The following is a 23,820-nucleotide window of genomic DNA, read 5'->3' as shown; positions in this document are numbered from 1 at the left end:
AAGCTACAAGTTAGTGTAGTGCGTCCTCCTCACAGTGTTCAGCTAAAACTACAAGTTAGTGTAGTGCGACCTCTGCACAGTGTTCAGCTAAAGCTACAAATTAGTGTAGTGCATCCTCCTCACAGTGTTCAGCTAAAACTACAAGTTAGTGTAGTGCGACCTCTGCACAGTGTTCAGCTAAAGCTACAAGTTAGTGTAGTGTGTCCTCCTCACAGTGTTCAGCTAAAACTACAAGTTAGTGTAGTGCGAGCTCTGCACAGTGTTCAGCTAAAGCTACCTGTAGAAGGTTGGTGATGTTTTCCTGATCCTATCACTACCGCAGGCAGCTAAATAAGCTACAAGTTGGTTTTTTGCAAGCTCTGCACAGTGTTCACCTGAAGCTACCTGTAGAAGATTGGTGGTGTTTTCCTGATCCTATCACTACCACAGGCAGCTAAATAGGCTAGAAGTTAGGTTTTTGTGAGCTCTGCACAGTGTTCACCTAAAGCTACCTGTAGAAGGTTGGTGGTGTTTTCCTGATCCTATCACTACCGCAGGCAGCTAAATAAGCTACAAGTTAGTTTTTTGCAAGCTCTGCACAGTGTTCACCTAAAGCTACCTGTAGAAGGTTGGTGGTGTTTTCCTGATCCTATCTCTACCGCAGGCAGCTAAATAAGCTACAAGTTAGTGTAGTGTGTCCTCCTCACAGTGTTCAGCTAAAACTACAAGTTAGTGTAGTGCACAGTGTTCAGCTAAAGCTACAAGTTAGGGTAGTGCTTCCTCCTCACAGTGTTCAGCTAAAACTACAAGTTAGTGTAGTGCGACCTCTGCACAGTGTTCAGCTAAAGCTACAAGTTAGTGTAGTGCGACCTCTGCACAGTGTTCAGCTAAAGCTACAAGTTAGTGTAGTGTGTCCTCCTCACAGTGTTCAGCTAAAACTACAAGTTAGTGTAGTGTGACCTCTGCACAGTGTTCAGCTAAAGCTACAAATTAGTGTAGTGCATCCTCCTCACAGTGTTCAGCTAAAACTACAAGTTAGTGTAGTGTGACCTCTGCACAGTGTTCAGCTAAAGCTACAAGTTAGTGTAGTGCGTCCTCCTCACGGTGTTCAGCTAAAACTACAAGTTAGTGTAGTGCGACCTCTGCACAGTGTTCAGCTAAAGCTACAAGTTACTGAAGTGCGTCCTCTGAACAGTGTTCAGCTAAAGCTACAAGTTAGTGTAGTGTGTCCTCCTCACAGTGTTCAGCTAAAACTACAAGTTAGTGTAGTGCGACCTCTGCACAGTGTTCAGCTAAACTACCTGTAGAAGGTTGGTGGTGTTTTCCTGATCCTATCACTACCGCAGGCAGCTAAATAAGCTACAAGTTGGTTTTTTGCAAGCTCTGCACAGTGTTCACCTGAAGCTACCTGTAGAAGATTGGTGGTGTTTTCCTGATCCTATCACTATCGCAGGCAGCTAAATAAGCTACAAGTTAGTGTAGTGTGTCCTCCTCACAGTGTTCAGCTAAAACTACAAGTTAGTGTAGTGCACAGTGTTCAGCTAAAGCTACAAGTTAGGGTAGTGCTTCCTCCTCACAGTGTTCAGCTAAAACTACAAATTAGTGTAGTGCGACCTCTGCACAGTGTTCAGCTAAAGCTACAAGTTAGTGTAGTGCGTCCTCCTCACAGTGTTCAGCTAAAACTACAAGTTAGTGTAGTGCAACCTCTGCACAGTGTTCAGCTAAAGCTACAAGTTAGTGTAGTGCGACCTCTGCACAGTGTTCAGCTAAAGCTACAAGTTAGTGTAGTGCGACCTCTGCACAGTGTTCAGCTAAAGCTACAAGTTAGTGTAGTGTGTCCTCCTCACAGTGTTCAGATAAAACTACAAGTTAGTGTAGTGCGACCTCTGCACAGTGTTCAGCTAAAGCTACAAATTAGTGTAGTGCATCCTCCTCACAGTGTTCAGCTAAAACTACAAGTTAGTGTAGTGCGACCTCTGCACAGTGTTCAGCTAAAGCTACAAGTTAGTGTAGTGCGTCCTCCTCACAGTGTTCAGCTAAAACTACAAGTTAGTGTAGTGTGACCTCTGCACAGTGTTCAGCTAAAGCTCCAAGTTACTGAAGTGCGTCCTCTGAACAGTGTTCAGCTAAAGCTACAAGTTAGTGTAGTGTGTCCTCCTCACAGTGTTCAGCTAAAACTACAAGTTAGTGTAGTGCGAGCTCTGCACAGTGTTCAGCTAAAGCTACCTGTAGAAGGTTGGTGATGTTTTCCTGATCCTATCACTACCGCAGGCAGCTAAATAAGCTACAAGTTGGTTTTTTGCAAGCTCTGCACAGTGTTCACCTGAAGCTACCTGTAGAAGATTGGTGGTGTTTTCCTGATCCTATCACTACCACAGGCAGCTAAATAGGCTAGAAGTTAGGTTTTTGCGAGCTCTGCACAGTGTTCACCTAAAGCTACCTGTAGAAGGTTGGTGGTGTTTTCCTGATCCTATCACTACCGCAGGCAACTAAATAAGCTACAAGTTAGTTTTTTGCAAGCTCTGCACAGTGTTCACCTAAAGCTACCTGTAGAAGGTTGGTGGTGTTTTCCTGATCCTATCACTACCGCAGGCAGCTAAATAAGCTACAAGTTAGTTTTTTGCAAGCTCTGCACAGTGTTCACCTAAAGCTACCTGTAGAAGGTTGGTGATGTTTTCCTGATCCTATCACTACCGAAGGCAGCTAAATAAGCTACAAGTTAGTGTAGTGTGTCCTCCTCACAGTGTTCAGCTAAAACTACAAGTTAGTGTAGTGCACAGTGTTCAGCTAAAGCTACAAGTTAGGGTAGTGCTTCCTCCTCACAGTGTTCAGCTAAAACTACAAGTTAGTGTAGTGCGACCTCTGCACAGTGTTCAGCTAAAGCTACAAGTTAGTGTAGTGCGTCCTCCTCACAGTGTTCAGCTAAAACTACAAGTTAGTGTAGTGCGACCTCTGCACAGTGTTCAGCTAAAGCTACAAGTTAGTGTAGTGCGACCTCTGCACAGTGTTCAGCTAAAGCTACAAGTTAGTGTAGTGCGACCTCTGCACAGTGTTCAGCTAAAGCTACAAGTTAGTGTAGTGTGTCCTCCTCACAGTGTTCAGCTAAAACTACAAGTTAGTGTAGTGCGATCTCTGCACAGTGTTCAGCTAAAGCTACAAGTTAGTGTAGTGCGACCTCTGCACAGTGTTCAGCTAAAGCTACAAGTTAGTGTAGTGTGTCTTCCTCACAGTGTTCAGCTAAAACTACAAGTTAGTGTAGTGCGACCTCTGCACAGTGTTCAGCTAAAGCTACAAATTAGTGTAGTGCATCCTCCTCACAGTGTTCAGCTAAAACTACAAGTTAGTGTAGTGCGACCTCTGCACAGTGTTCAGCTAAAGCTACAAGTTAGTGTAGTGCGTCCTCCTCACGGTGTTCAGCTAAAACTACAAGTTAGTGTAGTGCGACCTCTGCACAGTGTTCAGCTAAAGCTACAAGTTACTGTAGTGCGACCTCTGCACAGTGTTCAGCTAAAGCTACAAGTTAGTGTAGTGTGTCCTCCTCACAGTGTTCAGCTAAAACTACAAGTTAGTGTAGTGCGACCTCTGCACAGTGTTCAGCTAAAGCTACAAATTAGTGTAGTGCATCCTCCTCACAGTGTTCAGCTAAAACTACAAGTTAGTGTAGTGCGACCTCTGCACAGTGTTCAGCTAAAGCTACAAGTTACTGAAGTGCGTCCTCTGAACAGTGTTCAGCTAAAGCTACAAGTTAATGTAGTGTGTCCTCCTCACAGTGTTCAGCTAAAACTACAAGTTAGTGTAGTGCGAGCTCTGCACAGTGTTCAGCTAAAGCTACCTGTAGAAGGTTGGTGATGTTTTCCTGATCCTATCACTACCGCAGGCAGCTAAATAAGCTACAAGTTGGTTTTTTGCAAGCTCTGCACAGTGTTCACCTGAAGCTACCTGTAGAAGATTGGTGGTGTTTTCCTGATCCTATCACTACCACAGGCAGCTAAATAGGCTAGAAGTTAGGTTTTTGCGAGCTCTGCACAGTGTTCACCTAAAGCTACCTGTAGAAGGTTGGTGGTGTTTTCCTGATCCTATCACTACCGCAGGCAGCTAAATAAGCTACAAGTTAGTTTTTTGCAAGCTCTGCACAGTGTTCACCTAAAGCTACCTGTAGAAGGTTGGTGGTGTTTTCCTGATCCTATCTCTACCGCAGGCAGCTAAATAAGCTACAAGTTAGTGTAGTGTGTCCTCCTCACAGTGTTCAGCTAAAACTACAAGTTAGTGTAGTGCACAGTGTTCAGCTAAAGCTACAAGTTAGGGTAGTGCTTCCTCCTCACAGTGTTCAGCTAAAACTACAAGTTAGTGTAGTGCGACCTCTGCACAGTGTTCAGCTAAAGCTACAAGTTAGTGTAGTGCGACCTCTGCACAGTGTTCAGCTAAAGCTACAAGTTAGTGTAGTGTGTCCTCCTCACAGTGTTCAGCTAAAACTACAAGTTAGTGTAGTGCACAGTGTTCAGCTAAAGCTACAAGTTAGGGTAGTGCTTCCTCCTCACAGTGTTCAGCTAAAACTACAAGTTAGTGTAGTGCGACCTCTGCACAGTGTTCAGCTAAAGCTACAAGTTAGTGTAGTGCGTCCTCCTCACAGTGTTCAGCTAAAACTACAAGTTAGTGTAGTGCGACCTCTGCACAGTGTTCAGCTAAAGCTACAAGTTAGTGTAGTGCGACCTCTGCACAGTGTTCAGCTAAAGCTACAAGTTAGTGTAGTGCGACCTCTGCACAGTGTTCAGCTAAAGCTACAAGTTAGTGTAGTGTGTCCTCCTCACAGTGTTCAGCTAAAACTACAAGTTAGTGTAGTGCGATCTCTGCACAGTGTTCAGCTAAAGCTACAAGTTAGTGTAGTGCGACCTCTGCACAGTGTTCAGCTAAAGCTACAAGTTAGTGTAGTGTGTCTTCCTCACAGTGTTCAGCTAAAACTACAAGTTAGTGTAGTGCGACCTCTGCACAGTGTTCAGCTAAAGCTACAAATTAGTGTAGTGCATCCTCCTCACAGTGTTCAGCTAAAACTACAAGTTAGTGTAGTGCGACCTCTGCACAGTGTTCAGCTAAAGCTACAAGTTAGTGTAGTGCGTCCTCCTCACGGTGTTCAGCTAAAACTACAAGTTAGTGTAGTGCGACCTCTGCACAGTGTTCAGCTAAAGCTACAAGTTACTGTAGTGCGACCTCTGCACAGTGTTCAGCTAAAGCTACAAGTTAGTGTAGTGTGTCCTCCTCACAGTGTTCAGCTAAAACTACAAGTTAGTGTAGTGCGACCTCTGCACAGTGTTCAGCTAAAGCTACAAATTAGTGTAGTGCATCCTCCTCACAGTGTTCAGCTAAAACTACAAGTTAGTGTAGTGCGACCTCTGCACAGTGTTCAGCTAAAGCTACAAGTTACTGAAGTGCGTCCTCTGAACAGTGTTCAGCTAAAGCTACAAGTTAATGTAGTGTGTCCTCCTCACAGTGTTCAGCTAAAACTACAAGTTAGTGTAGTGCGAGCTCTGCACAGTGTTCAGCTAAAGCTACCTGTAGAAGGTTGGTGATGTTTTCCTGATCCTATCACTACCGCAGGCAGCTAAATAAGCTACAAGTTGGTTTTTTGCAAGCTCTGCACAGTGTTCACCTGAAGCTACCTGTAGAAGATTGGTGGTGTTTTCCTGATCCTATCACTACCACAGGCAGCTAAATAGGCTAGAAGTTAGGTTTTTGCGAGCTCTGCACAGTGTTCACCTAAAGCTACCTGTAGAAGGTTGGTGGTGTTTTCCTGATCCTATCACTACCGCAGGCAGCTAAATAAGCTACAAGTTAGTTTTTTGCAAGCTCTGCACAGTGTTCACCTAAAGCTACCTGTAGAAGGTTGGTGGTGTTTTCCTGATCCTATCTCTACCGCAGGCAGCTAAATAAGCTACAAGTTAGTGTAGTGTGTCCTCCTCACAGTGTTCAGCTAAAACTACAAGTTAGTGTAGTGCACAGTGTTCAGCTAAAGCTACAAGTTAGGGTAGTGCTTCCTCCTCACAGTGTTCAGCTAAAACTACAAGTTAGTGTAGTGCGACCTCTGCACAGTGTTCAGCTAAAGCTACAAGTTAGTGTAGTGCGACCTCTGCACAGTGTTCAGCTAAAGCTACAAGTTAGTGTAGTGTGTCCTCCTCACAGTGTTCAGCTAAAACTACAAGTTAGTGTAGTGTGACCTCTGCACAGTGTTCAGCTAAAGCTACAAATTAGTGTAGTGCATCCTCCTCACAGTGTTCAGCTAAAACTACAAGTTAGTGTAGTGTGACCTCTGCACAGTGTTCAGCTAAAGCTACAAGTTAGTGTAGTGCGTCCTCCTCACGGTGTTCAGCTAAAACTACAAGTTAGTGTAGTGCGACCTCTGCACAGTGTTCAGCTAAAGCTACAAGTTACTGAAGTGCGTCCTCTGAACAGTGTTCAGCTAAAGCTACAAGTTAGTGTAGTGTGTCCTCCTCACAGTGTTCAGCTAAAACTACAAGTTAGTGTAGTGCGAGCTCTGCACAGTGTTCAGCTAAACTACCTGTAGAAGGTTGGTGGTGTTTTCCTGATCCTATCACTACCGCAGGCAGCTAAATAAGCTACAAGTTGGTTTTTTGCAAGCTCTGCACAGTGTTCACCTGAAGCTACCTGTAGAAGATTGGTGGTGTTTTCCTGATCCTATCTCTACCGCAGGCAGCTAAATAAGCTACAAGTTAGTGTAGTGTGTCCTCCTCACAGTGTTCAGCTAAAACTACAAGTTAGTGTAGTGCACAGTGTTCAGCTAAAGCTACAAGTTAGGGTAGTGCTTCCTCCTCACAGTGTTCAGCTAAAACTACAAGTTAGTGTAGTGCGACCTCTGCACAGTGTTCAGCTAAAGCTACAAGTTAGTGTAGTGCGACCTCTGCACAGTGTTCAGCTAAAGCTACAAGTTAGTGTAGTGTGTCCTCCTCACAGTGTTCAGCTAAAACTACAAGTTAGTGTAGTGTGACCTCTGCACAGTGTTCAGCTAAAGCTACAAATTAGTGTAGTGCATCCTCCTCACAGTGTTCAGCTAAAACTACAAGTTAGTGTAGTGTGACCTCTGCACAGTGTTCAGCTAAAGCTACAAGTTAGTGTAGTGCGTCCTCCTCACGGTGTTCAGCTAAAACTACAAGTTAGTGTAGTGCGACCTCTGCACAGTGTTCAGCTAAAGCTACAAGTTACTGAAGTGCGTCCTCTGAACAGTGTTCAGCTAAAGCTACAAGTTAGTGTAGTGTGTCCTCCTCACAGTGTTCAGCTAAAACTACAAGTTAGTGTAGTGCGAGCTCTGCACAGTGTTCAGCTAAACTACCTGTAGAAGGTTGGTGGTGTTTTCCTGATCCTATCACTACCGCAGGCAGCTAAATAAGCTACAAGTTGGTTTTTTGCAAGCTCTGCACAGTGTTCACCTGAAGCTACCTGTAGAAGATTGGTGGTGTTTTCCTGATCCTATCACTATCGCAGGCAGCTAAATAAGCTACAAGTTAGTGTAGTGTGTCCTCCTCACAGTGTTCAGCTAAAACTACAAGTTAGTGTAGTGCACAGTGTTCAGCTAAAGCTACAAGTTAGGGTAGTGCTTCCTCCTCACAGTGTTCAGCTAAAACTACAAGTTAGTGTAGTGCGACCTCTGCACAGTGTTCAGCTAAAGCTACAAGTTAGTGTAGTGCGTCCTCCTCACAGTGTTCAGCTAAAACTACAAGTTAGTGTAGTGCGACCTCTGCACAGTGTTCAGCTAAAGCTACAAGTTAGTGTAGTGCGACCCCTGCACAGTGTTCAGCTAAAGCTACAAGTTAGTGTAGTGCGACCTCTGCACAGTGTTCAGCTAAAGCTACAAGTTAGTGTAGTGTGTCCTCCTCACAGTGTTCAGCTAAAACTACAAGTTAGTGTAGTGCGACCTCTGCACAGTGTTCAGCTAAAGCTACAAATTAGTGTAGTGCATCCTCCTCACAGTGTTCAGCTAAAACTACAAGTTAGTGTAGTGCGACCTCTGCACAGTGTTCAGCTAAAGCTACAAGTTAGTGTAGTGCGTCCTCCTCACAGTGTTCAGCTAAAACTACAAGTTAGTGTAGTGTGACCTCTGCACAGTGTTCAGCTAAAGCTACAAGTTACTGAAGTGCGTCCTCTGAACAGTGTTCAGCTAAAGCTACAAGTTAGTGTAGTGTGTCCTCCTCACAGTGTTCAGCTAAAACTACAAGTTAGTGTAGTGCGAGCTCTGCACAGTGTTCAGCTAAAGCTACCTGTAGAAGGTTGGTGATGTTTTCCTGATCCTATCACTACCGCAGGCAGCTAAATAAGCTACAAGTTGGTTTTTTGCAAGCTCTGCACAGTGTTCACCTGAAGCTACCTGTAGAAGATTGGTGGTGTTTTCCTGATCCTATCACTACCACAGGCAGCTAAATAGGCTAGAAGTTAGGTTTTTGCGAGCTCTGCACAGTGTTCACCTAAAGCTACCTGTAGAAGGTTGGTGGTGTTTTCCTGATCCTATCACTACCGCAGGCAGCTAAATAAGCTACAAGTTAGTTTTTTGCAAGCTCTGCACAGTGTTCACCTAAAGCTACCTGTAGAAGGTTGGTGGTGTTTTCCTGATCCTATCTCTACCGCAGGCAGCTAAATAAGCTACAAGTTAGTGTAGTGTGTCCTCCTCACAGTGTTCAGCTAAAACTACAAGTTAGTGTAGTGCACAGTGTTCAGCTAAAGCTACAAGTTAGGGTAGTGCTTCCTCCTCACAGTGTTCAGCTAAAACTACAAGTTAGTGTAGTGCGACCTCTGCACAGTGTTCAGCTAAAGCTACAAGTTAGTGTAGTGCGACCTCTGCACAGTGTTCAGCTAAAGCTACAAGTTAGTGTAGTGTGTCCTCCTCACAGTGTTCAGCTAAAACTACAAGTTAGTGTAGTGTGACCTCTGCACAGTGTTCAGCTAAAGCTACAAATTAGTGTAGTGCATCCTCCTCACAGTGTTCAGCTAAAACTACAAGTTAGTGTAGTGTGACCTCTGCACAGTGTTCAGCTAAAGCTACAAGTTAGTGTAGTGCGTCCTCCTCACGGTGTTCAGCTAAAACTACAAGTTAGTGTAGTGCGACCTCTGCACAGTGTTCAGCTAAAGCTACAAGTTACTGAAGTGCGTCCTCTGAACAGTGTTCAGCTAAAGCTACAAGTTAGTGTAGTGTGTCCTCCTCACAGTGTTCAGCTAAAACTACAAGTTAGTGTAGTGCGAGCTCTGCACAGTGTTCAGCTAAACTACCTGTAGAAGGTTGGTGGTGTTTTCCTGATCCTATCACTACCGCAGGCAGCTAAATAAGCTACAAGTTGGTTTTTTGCAAGCTCTGCACAGTGTTCACCTGAAGCTACCTGTAGAAGATTGGTGGTGTTTTCCTGATCCTATCACTATCGCAGGCAGCTAAATAAGCTACAAGTTAGTGTAGTGTGTCCTCCTCACAGTGTTCAGCTAAAACTACAAGTTAGTGTAGTGCACAGTGTTCAGCTAAAGCTACAAGTTAGGGTAGTGCTTCCTCCTCACAGTGTTCAGCTAAAACTACAAGTTAGTGTAGTGCGACCTCTGCACAGTGTTCAGCTAAAGCTACAAGTTAGTGTAGTGCGTCCTCCTCACAGTGTTCAGCTAAAACTACAAGTTAGTGTAGTGCGACCTCTGCACAGTGTTCAGCTAAAGCTACAAGTTAGTGTAGTGTGACCTCTGCACAGTGTTCAGCTAAAGCTACAAGTTAGTGTAGTGGGACCTCTGCACAGTGTTCAGCTAAAGCTACAAGTTAGTGTAGTGTGTCCTCCTCACAGTGTTCAGCTAAAACTACAAGTTAGTGTAGTGCGACCTCTGCACAGTGTTCAGCTAAAGCTACAAATTAGTGTAGTGCATCCTCCTCACAATGTTCAGCTAAAACTACAAGTTAGTGTAGTGCGACCTCTGCACAGTGTTCAGCTAAAGCTACAAGTTAGTGTAGTGCGTCCTCCTCACAGTGTTCAGCTAAAACTACAAGTTAGTGTAGTGTGACCTCTGCACAGTGTTCAGCTAAAGCTACAAGTTACTGAAGTGCGTCCTCTGAACAATGTTCAGCTAAAGCTACAAGTTAGTGTAGTGTGTCCTCCTCACAGTGTTCAGCTAAAACTACAAGTTAGTGTAGTGCGAGCTCTGCACAGTGTTCAGCTAAAGCTACCTGTAGAAGGTTGGTGATGTTTTCCTGATCCTATCACTACCGCAGGCAGCTAAATAAGCTACAAGTTGGTTTTTTGCAAGCTCTGCACAGTGTTCACCTGAAGCTACCTGTAGAATATTGGTGGTGTTTTCCTGATCCTATCACTACCACAGGCAGCTAAATAGGCTAGAAGTTAGGTTTTTGCGAGCTCTGCACAGTGTTCACCTAAAGCTACCTGTAGAAGGTTGGTGGTGTTTTCCTGATCCTATCACTACCGCAGGCAGCTAAATAAGCTACAAGTTAGTTTTTTGCAAGCTCTGCACAGTGTTCACCTAAAGCTACCTGTAGAAGGTTGGTGGTGTTTTCCTGATCCTATCACTACCGCAGGCAGCTAAATAAGCTACAAGTTAGTTTTTTGCAAGCTCTGCACAGTGTTCACCTAAAGCTACCTGTAGAAGGTTGGTGATGTTTTCCTGATCCTATCACTACCGCAGGCAGCTAAATAAGCTACAAGTTAGTGTAGTGTGTCCTCCTCACAGTGTTCAGCTAAAACTACAAGTTAGTGTAGTGCACAGTGTTCAGCTAAAGCTACAAGTTAGGGTAGTGCTTCCTCCTCACAGTGTTCAGCTAAAACTACAAGTTAGTGTAGTGCAACCTCTGCACAGTGTTCAGCTAAAGCTACAAGTTAGTGTAGTGCGTCCTCCTCACAGTGTTCAGCTAAAACTACAAGTTAGTGTAGTGCATCCTCGGAACAGTGTTCAGCTAAAGCTACAAGTTAGTGTAGTGCGTCCTCCTCACAGTGTTCAGCTAAAACTACAAGTTCGTTTTTTGCGAGCTCTGCACAGTGTTCAGCTATAGCTACCTGTAGAAGGTTGGTGCTGTTTTCCTGATCCTATCACTACCGCAGGCAGCTAAATAAGCTACAAGTTAGTTTTTTGTAAGCTCTGCACAGTGTTCAGCTAATGCTACCTGTAGAAGGTTGGTGATGTTTTAGTCCCACCATGTCCTCCTGAGGAGGCCCTCGAACTGTTTGACCACAGTGTTGGGTATATGCTCCAGGAGGATGCCCAGCATTTAGAAGGCTCGGATGATGATACTGAGCTAGATGAAGGCAGTAACATGAGCATGGACAGAGGGGGTGCCCAAGAAGGACAGCAATCTGGCAGTCATGCTCCCCCTGCTGCAGCATACTGCCAGGTTTGCTCCAGTGATGAGGAGGGAGGGGATGATGAGGTCACTGACTCAACGTGGGTGCCTGATAGGAGAGAGGAGAAGGAGGAGCCACATCACCAACAAGGCAGGATGCCCTCCAGGGGCCAGCCTAAGGGCAGCACACTGACTGCATCACACCCCAAAGCTCCACATTTGCAGGGCGCTGCTGTCTCTGCACGTTATTCCAAAAGTTCTTTTGTGTGGGCCTTTTTTGAGACGAGTGCATCAGATCGCACCACTGCTATTTGCAACATATGTCTCAAGCGTATCTCGCGTGGCCAAAACATCTCCCGCTTGGGCACCACATGCTTGACCAGACATATGTTGACCTGCCATGTAGTTCGTTGGCAAGCGTATCTAAAAGACCCACACCAAAGAACAAAGAGGACCTTTCCTTGCTCCTCATCAGCTAAGATCTCCAACCCCACTATACCTTCAGTCCTCTCTGAGACCTGCACTGAGAGGAATGAAGGAGTAGAATTAGGTGTGTCACAGCCAAGTACTTGTGGGCAATCTGCTTTCGGTACACCGACGTACCAGGCAAATTTCCCTGCCCCAGCTGCTGCACCGCCAAAAGAAGTTCGCTCCCAACCATCCACATGCCCAGCGCTTAAATGCTAGCTTGGCAAAATTGCTAGCACTTCAACTGCTGCCTTTTCAGTTGGTAGATTATGCCCCCTTCTGTGAGTTTGTGGAATGTGCGGTTATTCAGTGGCAGGTACCCAAACGCCACTTTTTCTCACAGAAGGCGATTTCGGCTCTCTACCGGCATGTGGAAGGCAATGTCCATGGCAGCTGGGAAGGATGCAGGACAAGGACAGTAGTGTTGGTGGTTGTTCCGCCACCACATCCCCAAAATGCCACTACTAATGATTGTGACACACCTCTCTCCTCCACCCCCTCCTCTTCTTCTTCCTCCATGGCCTCTTCCTGTGCTTTGTTCTCGGAACCAGCGGTGCTCTGTAGCCATTCTAGAGGCTACGCAAGTATGCAGGCCAAAAGATGCCATGTGATGCTTTAGCTGGTGTGCTTGGGGGACAGGAGCCACACTGGGGAAGAGGTTCTGTCAGCTCTGCAGGGGCAGGTTCAGAGGTGGTTGACGCCACGCCAACTTAAGGCAGGAATGGTGGTTTGCGACAATGGCACCAACCTCCTCTCTGCCCTCCGACAGGGACAAATGACCCATGTGCCCTGTTTGGCTCACGTCCTTAACTTGGTGGTGCAGTGGTTCTTGGGCAGGTACCCAGGCATACAGGTTGTCCTGAGGCAGGCCAGGAAAGTCTTTGTGCATTTCCGCAGGTCATATAATGCCAGCGTTCGGCTGGCAGACCTCCAAAAGGAGTTTAACCTGCCCAAGAACCGCCTAATCTGTTACATGCCCACCAGGTGGAACTCAACGTTGGCCATGCTGCAGCGGCTGCACACGCAGCAGAGGGCCATCAATGAGTACCTGTGCGATTATGGCACCAGGACAGGGTCAGGGGAGCTTGTTTTTTTTTCCCCACGCCAGTGGGCCATGATCAGGGATGCATGCACTGTCCTGTCACCATTTGAGGAGGCCATGAGGATGGTGAGCAGTGACAGTGCATGCATCAGTGACACTGTCCCCCTTGTCCACCTGTTGGAGCACACGCTGCGTGGAATAATGTACAGGGCACTTCAACAGAACAGAGGCAGGAAGAGGAGGACTTCCTTAGCTCTCAAAGCGCCCTTTATCCAGACAGTGTTCCTGCGTGCCAGCTGATCACACAGGGAGAGGAGGATGAGGAGGACGAGGATTGTGTCAGTATGGAGGTGGAGCCTGGCACTCAGCATCAGCAGCAGTCTTTAAGGGATCAGTCCCAAGAAACACATGGACTTGTACGTGGCTAGGAGGAGGTGGCTGCGGACCATGTCATCCTTAGTGACCCAGAGGACTCCAGACCGAATGCCTCAGCAAACCTACGCTGCATGGCCTCCCTGATCCTGCAAAGCCTGCATAAGGATCCTCGTATTCGTGGTATCAAGGAGAAGAACCAATACTGGCTGGCAACCCTCCTTGATCCACGTTACAAGGGTAAGGTTGCGGACCTTGGAGGGAGCAGAGGATGAAACATCTTCGGGAGGCCTTGCAGGAAGGTATGTGCAATGCGTTCCCAGAAACTGGGAGGTTACAAACTCCTGTTTCTGGACAACGTGTTGCTGAGGCTTCGGTCAGTCAAAGAAGGAGCGGTGGAGAAGGTGGCCGTCTGACCAATGCGTTCAGACAATTTTTTAGTCCGCAGCCCCAAGGTATGATCGGTTCCAGCAACCATCGCCAACGTCTGTTTTACATGGTGCAGGAATACCTAGGGGCAACATCTGACTTGGACACCTTTCCCACTGAAAATCCTCTGGGTTACTGGGTCTTGAGGATGGATCACTGGCCGGAGCTTGCACAGTATGCAATTGTTAGAATATTATTCCAAATTCATAATTCGGCACGTATAGGTGTTATATTATATTCATGGCAAGCTTGCAAAACATATTTGGTTTTATGATTAATCATAATAAATAGAGTATGTGTGAATGACCTTGATCAATTGATTTGACATGATTCTTCATCTACAGCTGAGCTTTGCTGGATTTTTCTGGTGTAGCCAATTTGAGTATGACATTTAAGGTTTCTTGGTATAGAATGTCATGAGAAGACAAAAATAGACACGTGTCCACGTAGCTAAAGGAATATACATTGTGGATTATATACTGTTAAGTTAAGTTAGTTTGTAGTTCCAGTCATATTAATAAGTACTAGTATATAGTTACTTAATGTAAAGTTGGTAAAATGTGTTCATATTATGTAGATGTTTGGTTATATGACATTACATGATCAGCCCATTACTCAAGTATGGAGTGTTACATGTGGGCTTGTCAATCCTATGCCATATATGACTCTGAGTTAGAATCTTTTCTTGGATAGCATATTGCTGAAGTTAGCAGAAATGAATATATGCCATACAAGGTTCTAAGTTTTTGTGAGGTTATGACGTTCACACGTTCACATGTAACATATAAAGCCAATGCTTCCATATTGAAGGTCACACAGACAGACACACACACAGACACACACTCACAGTCACTAGGATAGATGACACTGACATGTTCACAAGACACTTTGAGACAAGTTGGGACAGCTGTCAATTCTGCCAGAAGACTAAGAACGTCATTTCCTGCTTCTTCTTGGACGACACACAAGACAGCATGGAGACAGACAGCATCCATGAAGCACACATGCTTTCATAAGCTTATTACAGCTTTATAACTTTTATTCTATTTCATATATTTTTACCTACATTGAACTGAACTATTATATTTTTTACATTGTATTTATGATGCCAATTGTGTGACAATAAACTCACACTTTGTTTTAAGTCAGTTTGGCTATCAATGCTATTCATCCGGAAGCGCCTCTGAGATACAAGAATATTAGATATTAATAATATTCTTCACAATTGAGCTACTGGCCTGTCCTGCATCCAGCGTTCTTTTGGAACACAGATTCAGTGCTGCTGGAGGCTTTGTAACTGATCACAGGGTGCGTCTGTCCACCGACTCGGCTGATCGACTGACCTTCATAAAAATAAATCAGTCTTGGATCACCGCCAGCTACCAAGCACCTGATGCTGATGTAACCGAATAATTTTTTTTGAAATCTCAGTTCCCTTCAAAGACTGCCTATGCTGATGCTGAGTGACTATCCTGAGTAATTATCCTCTTCCTCCTCAATGATCACGCTGATAGCTTGTAAGAACATTTTTGGTTCTGGGCACCGCCACCAGTGCCTAAGGCCCAATTTTTCAGCCCCTGTTTAACAGGGGCGTGTAATTACAATTTGTGATGCAATACTTTGCAGCAGGGCTTGTTCCTGCATTCCAACTAGAGTATCTGTGAGGGGTTGCAGTGTTGTGGCACCAGCACCAGTGCCCGAGGCCCAATTTTTCAGCCCCTGTTCAACAGGGGCATGTAATTACAATTCTTGATCTAATATTTCACAGCAGGGCCCTGTGAGGGCTTACAGTGTTGTGGCCACAACAACACCTAAGGCCCAAATTTCTGCTGAATATATAGGGCAGGCCCCTACTTTCAAACATCCAACTTACAAACAACTCCTACTTGCAAATGGAAGGAGACAACAGGAAGTGAGATGAAGTCTACCCCTAGGAAGGGAAATTCTCTCCTGTAAGAGTTAATATGGGAAAAACATTTCTCCTTTCCACTGATGCTTTATCACCAATCCTTGTTTCACAAAAATCCCCCAATTTTCAAAAAACATTTGTCATTGGGACAAAAAGTGAGGTGAAATCTTCTGAAGAGGAGCACAGACAGCAAAACAAATGTCACAGGGGTGATAACCCTTCCCTATGTTTTCCAAAAAGCTTAAAATAGATTTTTTGGCTGGAGCTAAACACGTTAAAAATGTACCAGTTCAAAATTACAAACAGATTCTACTTAACAACAAACCTACAGTCCCTGTCTTGTTTGCACCGCCTGTATACTACTGTTCAGAGTACAGAGCCTGTATACTGCTGTTTACTTTTTTAATTTGGGTGCGGGGTTCCCCTTAATATCCATACAAGACCCAAAGGGCCTGGTAATGGACTGAGGGGTACCCATGCCATTTGTCTCACTGATTTTCATCCATATTGCCAGGACCCGACATTACATTAAAGCCGCAAGCAGTTTTAAATGACTTTTTTTCCTTTAAAAATGACATTTTGTGCAGGGACTGTTCCAAGCATGGGAAACACGCACCACTTTACAGGCATACTATAGACACCCCCTAGGTACGATATTTAAAGGAATATTTCACTTTTTTTTTTTTTTACTTTAAACATCATTAAAATCACTGCTCCCGAAAAAACTGCCGTTTTTAAAAGTTTTTTTTGCATTGATACATGTCCCCTGGTGCAGGACCCGAATCCCCAAAACCCTTTTTAGGACAATACCATGCAAATTAGCCTTTAAAATGAGCACTTTTGATTTTGAACGTTCGAGTCCCATAGACGTTAATGGGGTTCTAACATTCGTGCAAATTTTCGGTCCATTCGCAGGTTCTGGTGCGAACCGAACCGGGGGGTGTTCGGCTCATCCCTACTGATGAGCAGTAAGTGCTTTTAAGTTCCACTTGACCACCTGTAGGTTACGCCCCTTTTCTGACCAGTCCATATTTTGCTATTTAGCACGCTGCAGCTTTAACTGACAATTGTGCGCTCCTGCGATGTACTACCCAAATGAAATTTATGCCATTTTCCCTCCACATATAGAGCTTTTTTGGTGTTATTAGATCACTGCTGGGTTTTACATTTTTTTGTTATTGAAACAAAAAAAAGAGTTAAATACTTTAAAAAAATAAAAAAATTGTTGTGTTAAGGCGGCTGGACTTAACCAGCTTGCAGACTCGCCATATGTTTACTATGGGCGGGTCCGCATCCGCAAGTGGTTAATGCAAAGGAAAAAAGAAAGGAAATTTACACCACATCTTTTTTAACGTGGGTGCGGGGTTCCCCTTAAGGGCCTGGTAATGGACTGGGGGGTACCCATGCAGTTTGTCTCACTGATTTCACACAAGAGCATAATTAGAAAGGTGGACTGGACATCTATTTACTCGACACAATCCTCTCTTTTATATTTTATTGTGCACCAAAAAGCATGCGGTTTTTGTTTTTCCAAAATAAATTGGATTAATAAAAAAATGTGCAAATCTTGTGCTACATGAAAAAATGTGCCTAATCCAAAAATTCCATTTTACATTTGTTTCATGTGTTGATGTAATTTTCAGATTACAATTGCAGTTTAATTATGGAACCCGTTTCTCTTCTCTTTTTGTTTTGGCGCACCATAGCATGTAAGGGGTGCAGAGGGAAGCAGGTGCCTCTCCTCCCCCATGAGGCGGAGCTCCTAGCGGGTGTAGGGGAGGATGAGATCACCCAGCTCCTGGCCCATCAAGGTTGGTGTCAGCATTGGATTGTGCAGGACATTTTTTTTTTTTGTCAAGCATGTAATTTACCATGTTGTGTTGTGATTTTATTTAAAGATTGTATCCAGGCCCAGCATTGCCGGAGGTGGAGTCCTCCACTTCATCATCATGCAGTAAGTACTGTAGTAGTAACATAATATAGTGGGTCCTTTTGCATTTGTCCAGCCTTCCATTGTCAATTCTAACGTCACTGCTTCTCACTGAAGCAGTGACAGATAGAGCATCGGTAACGTTCTGGCAGGTAACGCAAGCACTTGTATAACTTGCATAATCTGACAGAACGCGCTGCTCTATCTAAACTGAGATGCCGGATCGGCACATCACGGATCTGGTGGACAGATTACTGGGAGGGGCTGGGGAAGACCCGGCTGTCATGGTGCACGTTGGCACCAATGACAAAGTCAGAGGCAGATGGAGTGTCCTAAAGAACGATTTTAGGGACTTAGGAGCTAAATTGAGGAAAAGGACCTCCAAGGTAGTATTCTCAGGAATACTAATGGTACATTGAGCGACACCAGAAAGGCAGAGGGAGATTAGTGAAATAAACAAGTGGCTGAAGAGCTGGTGTAGTAAGGAGGGGTTTGGGTTCCTGGAGGACTGGGCCGACTTCTCAGTCGGTAACCGGTACTATAGAAGGGACGGACTGCACCTAATAGAGGAGGGTGCAGATCTGCTGGGAATGAAGATGGCCAAAAAGTTAGAGGGGTTTTTAAACTAGGCGATGGGGGGGGTCCAGAGGCAGAGATAGCCAGAGGGTAGTATTGGGGGCATTAGTGGTAGGTTAACCAAAGCACAAAAACACAAGGTGAGTATAGTAGCAAGTCCTAGTTGCAATCTCGAAACACCCAATACGAGGACAATATGTGACCGGTCTAAACTATGTGGCATATTCACCAATGCCAGGAACATGGCGGACAAGATGGGTGAACTAGAGATACTGTTGTATGAGGAGGATTTGGATTTTGTGGGAATTTCAGAGACCTGGTTCAACAGCTCTCATGATTGACTGGCAAACATTCAAGGGTATACCCTATACCGCAAGGATAGAGAGGGTAAAAAAGGGGGAGGGGTATGCCTATATATCAAGAATAATGTACAAGTGAATGTGAGAGATGACATCACTGAGGGAGCTAGAGAGGAGGTGGAATCCTTATGGGTAGAGCTCCAAAGGGATGAAGCTAAGGGGAAAATAATACTGGGAGTATGCTATAGGCCCCCTAACCTGAGGGAGGAAGTGAAGACAGATCTCCTATCACAATTTGGATTAGCAGCAAGGATGGGAAGTGTTATCATAATGGGGGATTTTAATTATCCAGACATAGACTGGGCGGAGGGAACCGCGCATTCATTTAAGGCTCGCCAGTTCCTTAATGCCTTGCAGGACAATTTTATGGGTCAGATGGTAGACGCACCAACTAGAAATAAAACATTACTGGATCTACTGATTACCAACAATACAGACCTGATCACAGATGTGGAAATACGGGGTGTAATGGAAATTTGTAAGTTCTGTATATAATTGTATTCTATTTTGTATGTATTGCACACTGCCCTCACTGTGCACACAGCACTAATAATGTTTTCAGTAAATGTTTACATTCTTTTGAGTCCTGATTAGAATAAGCTTGCCTATGTAACGCCCCTTGTTACCATAAACCTACAATTGTAATATTAATGTGATACCTACGTAATCATGTGCATAAAAACCTTCAATTGCGTCATAATAAAGCAGAACAGTAATTTGGAAAGATGCTGAGCGTATCTTTTGTGTCTGTTCCCTACTGCAGTAGTTATTATTAATTTGGAACCACTAATCAATATGAGGATAGGAGTTGCCTATCATCAATTCAACCGAGTCAGCATGGCGAGCCAGCCAGGAGGGGATTCCAATTCCAGGTGACCCTGAGTATCCGAAACAAGGAGCTTGAGACGATCCGGGAATTTCTGATAATCAGCCGGCTGAGGTAAGCCTTTTGCTTACATTTGAGTTATCAGACTTCCTTGATCGGTAAGGCATTTTCGGGACAAAGGGTACCTATTTTACTCCCCTTAATCGAACTGTATTGATTGGTGGTTATATGTTATGTTGTCCCTGTCTATTGTCCATCGGAGTGTTATAGATAAGAAAGGGAAGAATAGTGCTGTTCACAGGTATATGTAGTACATCTGCTAGATAAAGTAGTTTAGAGGCAAGAGGGTATAGGCACATGTAGAGAAGAGAGAAGACTGGCCAGTCATTATGGGCATTGAATTAAGTAAGGGAATGAAGGGTAAGAGACCCTCAAAAATGCCCAGCGCAAGAGGAGCGCTATATATGAACCAAAGGTGCGGTTCCGCCTATACTGAGCCCCTAGATTAATGGTTAGAGTGGACAGGGATCCACATTGGGTAACTGGGTTACCACAAAAGTCCACAGGGACTAAGAATCGTGCAGAGTAAATAGTTAAAGAAACAGTTATCTATGTGAGCAGGATGGATCAAGGGTGACATTAGAACTAGACAGAAAGGGACATTTTCATGTTAAGTTGTGGGATGAATTTGGGGTCAGGCACTACAACTAGTAAAAGTCAGAAACAGAGAAATGAGAGGTAAAACAGAATACTTTATATGTTGTCAGAGAGAGAAGATGGGATGAGTACTCTGGCTGACCGTCTGATCATAGAAGCTAGATATAAAAGATATCTGAACAAAATAAAGAAAGTAGAATTTAGACAGGAAAATATTAATGAGAGTTAAAAGAAATTGAGAGAATGATATGCATGTGTTGTGTACAAATGGGAAAAATGTAAGCGATTTTAGAGAGATATTGGTGTATGTGTGTGCGAATGCTGGGACCTTTAGTTCTATTGCTTGTGTGTGTCATGTACGCAGATGTGACCCCCTCCTTTGTGCTCTCCTGAAAGAATGTGGTCAGTGATAAGCTGGAAGGACATCATGCCAATTTCTGTTTTTTAGACAAAACATTTATAACAAAATGTGCCGGGTTAACGAATCTAATGGTAAACAATGTGATCACAATTATTTTGAATCTGTTTTCCAAACATGGTAAAATGAAGGTTACATTTAACCGTGTATTACACAAATTGAATATCCTTTGATAGTGGAAACAGTGCATTTAAAAAAGGGAAATTAAGTAAAATTAAGTAATAATGAGTATTAATTTCTAATATGAGTTTAACAATTTTATTAATAATATAGATATATTGAAACTGGTTTAGACAACCTTTGGTTGGAAATGAAGTCGAGGTTAATGGGGAAATTTGTAATGAATGAGATTAGTTTAGATTAAGATAACAATTTTGTAATTTTACATTTATTCAATAAGCCCTTATTGAGAGAAAAAAAGATTAAGATGAGGTTGTTATTTGGAATACAGCTGCCATAATATTTAACAAAGCCAAGATGGATGGAATACATAAGAAGTTTTTCTACAAAAATGAAATTTTAAGGTTTTTGATAATAACTTGATGTGCGGTCCATGATGTAAGAGTAATATTAAATAAAATGTAAATATAACAGATCCATCACATCAAGTCCACACACCCTGTTATCATTTATTATAATATTGCCAGGAAGAAGTTGTCTTTTGAAACATGAAACTGGAGTTCTTACACAAACAGCGTGATAGAAAACAAGCCATTGTAATATATTTATGCAAGCTGGACCCAGTAATGAAGGGTTCATCCCGATATATCAGAGCTGCAGCTTTTATGCAAAGGTGCTATTAGACAAAGTTAGATATTGTTTTGGTCAAACATTTAATTTTTAATGGTCCGACATTCTGTGCAGCAAATATACAGCTAACTAAATGTTTGTTTAATGAAAGGTTTAAAATATGAGTTTGTTTATGTACAAATCTAACAATGAAAAATGCGTACATTTATTCAAAAGAAAGGAAAAGACACGTGTGTTAAATTGATGGTGTAGGAATCAGCTGCTGTGAGCCCAGTGCGGGACACACTCCCTGAAGACCCAGATATTTAATTTTTTGTAGATTTGAGTATGCAGTTTATCACCCAGAAGGATACTCTGTATTCAAAGTCATTGGATCCTTTTTGCCCAGCTCAAGAAGCAGAGCTCCATGTTTTAGCAAAGCCTGTGAGCTATAAAAAGAGTGTATATTTATATAGATAGTCGAGATATAGAGAGCTTTTGGTTCCATTTGAAGGGCCAGAAGTTTGTTTTTACTTCGGCAGGTAAACCAATAAAGCATGCCAAGTTAATTTGATCGGCTGTTTTCAGCCTTCCAGGTTCTTGCTGAGGTAGCCATATTAACTTTCACACATGGAAGCAGACCAGGTGACTAAGGATGCTGCATTTACAGCCCCGGACACTTGATGGGTCTGTGCAACTCACAGATTCCACCCTAGTTCTGGCCCAGTATAGCTGGGATTAATAATTCAACTTTAAGGACCCCAGAACGAGAAGAACAAGTGGTCCACAGGGGGCAACTTCTTATGAAACAGGACTTTGGAAAAGGTGATCATTTATGTCTGCCAGCCACTCTTTTCCCTCCAGCTTGACACATGGACCGTGTCATCAGTCACAAGAAGTTATGGCTGCTTTAGTAAATGAGCGTGGGATAGAGCCAGGGTTCTCCACAGTTGTTTTACTAACATACCACTTCTTGTTTTACCTGTTACCAAAGGTGTTACCAAAAGCTGAACATCCCTTCCAGAGATTAAAAAAAAAGATATATCCAGATGCCCAAGTTAGGATCTTACGAGTATGCATTTTGTCTGTATGGACATGTTTTTTGGATGTCTAGTGGCAAATGCTACTGCAAAGGCCACAGTAAAAAGTGTTATCAGAAGTAGTTTGTAAGTACATAGTGCAGAAAGTACAGAGAGTAACAAAAGAAATAATTTTTATAGGAGAGTCCTTACTAGAAGTTTTGAGGTTTTATTTTTACACCCCCTACTGTCTACAATGTAGCGGACAAAGTAGAGTAAGAAACTAGAAAACTTTTGCCTGAATGTTTTCTTATATTTTATGAAGCCTCTAAGGGGGATGTTGGACTCTCTCCCTATGGGATTTGGTTTGGGAGTGTGTTACTCACTTGCTTATATTTTGTCTCAGCAGCCGAAGTCCTCCATTCGGATCTCACGGAGAATGTTGATGATCTTTTAAGGTTTTTTACAAACTCATTTATGTGTTTTCTCCCTAATTCCAGATCCTAAAAGTTTGGAAGGATCTAAAACTAAAGCCAGGTGACTTTTGGATTGTTAAGAGACATTTATATATAAGGAAATGTTTGGAGACTCAATACAGCATCTATTTCATGTACAGTTTTTGCAAAACTTGAAGGAAAAGTCACCTGGATCCACACCAGACACTGCAAAAATGACTAAATTAAAGAAATCTCTGTTTGATTTGTTTCCCTCTTGTGATCACAGTCTAGGGTACTTTTTGATTCAGTTACTTTAATTGTAAGGGATATATATATATTTGAAAAATAGTTTAGCCATGTTGAAGTCATATTTGTCTTTTGTACGTCTTCCATTTTATGTAGAATTGTCTGTGTTTACATGTGCTGATAAGTCAGCATGCCCACAATTCAGCTAGAAGGCCATTCTGGCCACAGGAGTGTACAGCCAGTACTCTGTAATTATGTCTTATCAATCATTTGTTTTTCACAATGAAAAGTCATTTTGTAATGAAAAAGTTGCTCAGCTATTATTTTCTCCACAATGGAGTTTTTTTTGCCTCTTTGGCCAGGACTACCTCCACCTAAGCGTGTGGAGGTTCCAGGTTAAAGGTGATAGCAGGTATGGTTAGTGATCAAAATATTGATCAAAAGAGGGGAGACTGTAATGGAAATTTGTAAGTTCTGTATATAATTGTATTCTATTTTGTATGTATTGCACACTGCCCTCACTGTGCACACAGCACTAATAATGTTTTCAGTAAATGTTTACATTCTTTTGAGTCCTGATTAGAATAAGCTTGCCTATGTAACGCCCCTTGTTACCATAAACCTACAATTGTAATATTAATGTGATACCTACGTAATCATGTGCATAAAAACCTTCAATTGCGTCATAATAAAGCAGAACAGTAATTTGGAAAGATGCTGAGCGTATCTTTTGTGTCTGTTCCCTACTGCAGTAGTTATTATTAATTTGGAACCACTAATCAATATGAGGATAGGAGTTGCCTATCATCAATTCAACCGAGTCAGGGGCAATTTAGGTAACAGCGATCACAGGTCAATTAGTTTCAGTATAAATCACACAAATAGGAAACATAAAGGGAATACAAAGACACTGAATTTCAAAAGAGCCAACTTCCCTAAACTACAAACCTTGCTAAAAGGCATAAATTGGGATAAAATATTAGGAACAAAGAATACGGAGGAGAGATGGGTTTGCTTTAAGAGCATATTAAATAAGGACATTAGCCAATGTATCTCATTGGGTAATAAATTTAAAAGAGCGAACAAAAGTCCTGGATGGCTTAACTC

Source organism: Aquarana catesbeiana, linkage group LG01 (genome assembly GCF_042186555.1).
Source record: "Aquarana catesbeiana isolate 2022-GZ linkage group LG01, ASM4218655v1, whole genome shotgun sequence".
Lineage (NCBI taxonomy): Eukaryota > Metazoa > Chordata > Amphibia > Anura > Ranidae > Aquarana > Aquarana catesbeiana.
This window is presented reverse-complemented; position numbering follows the sequence as displayed.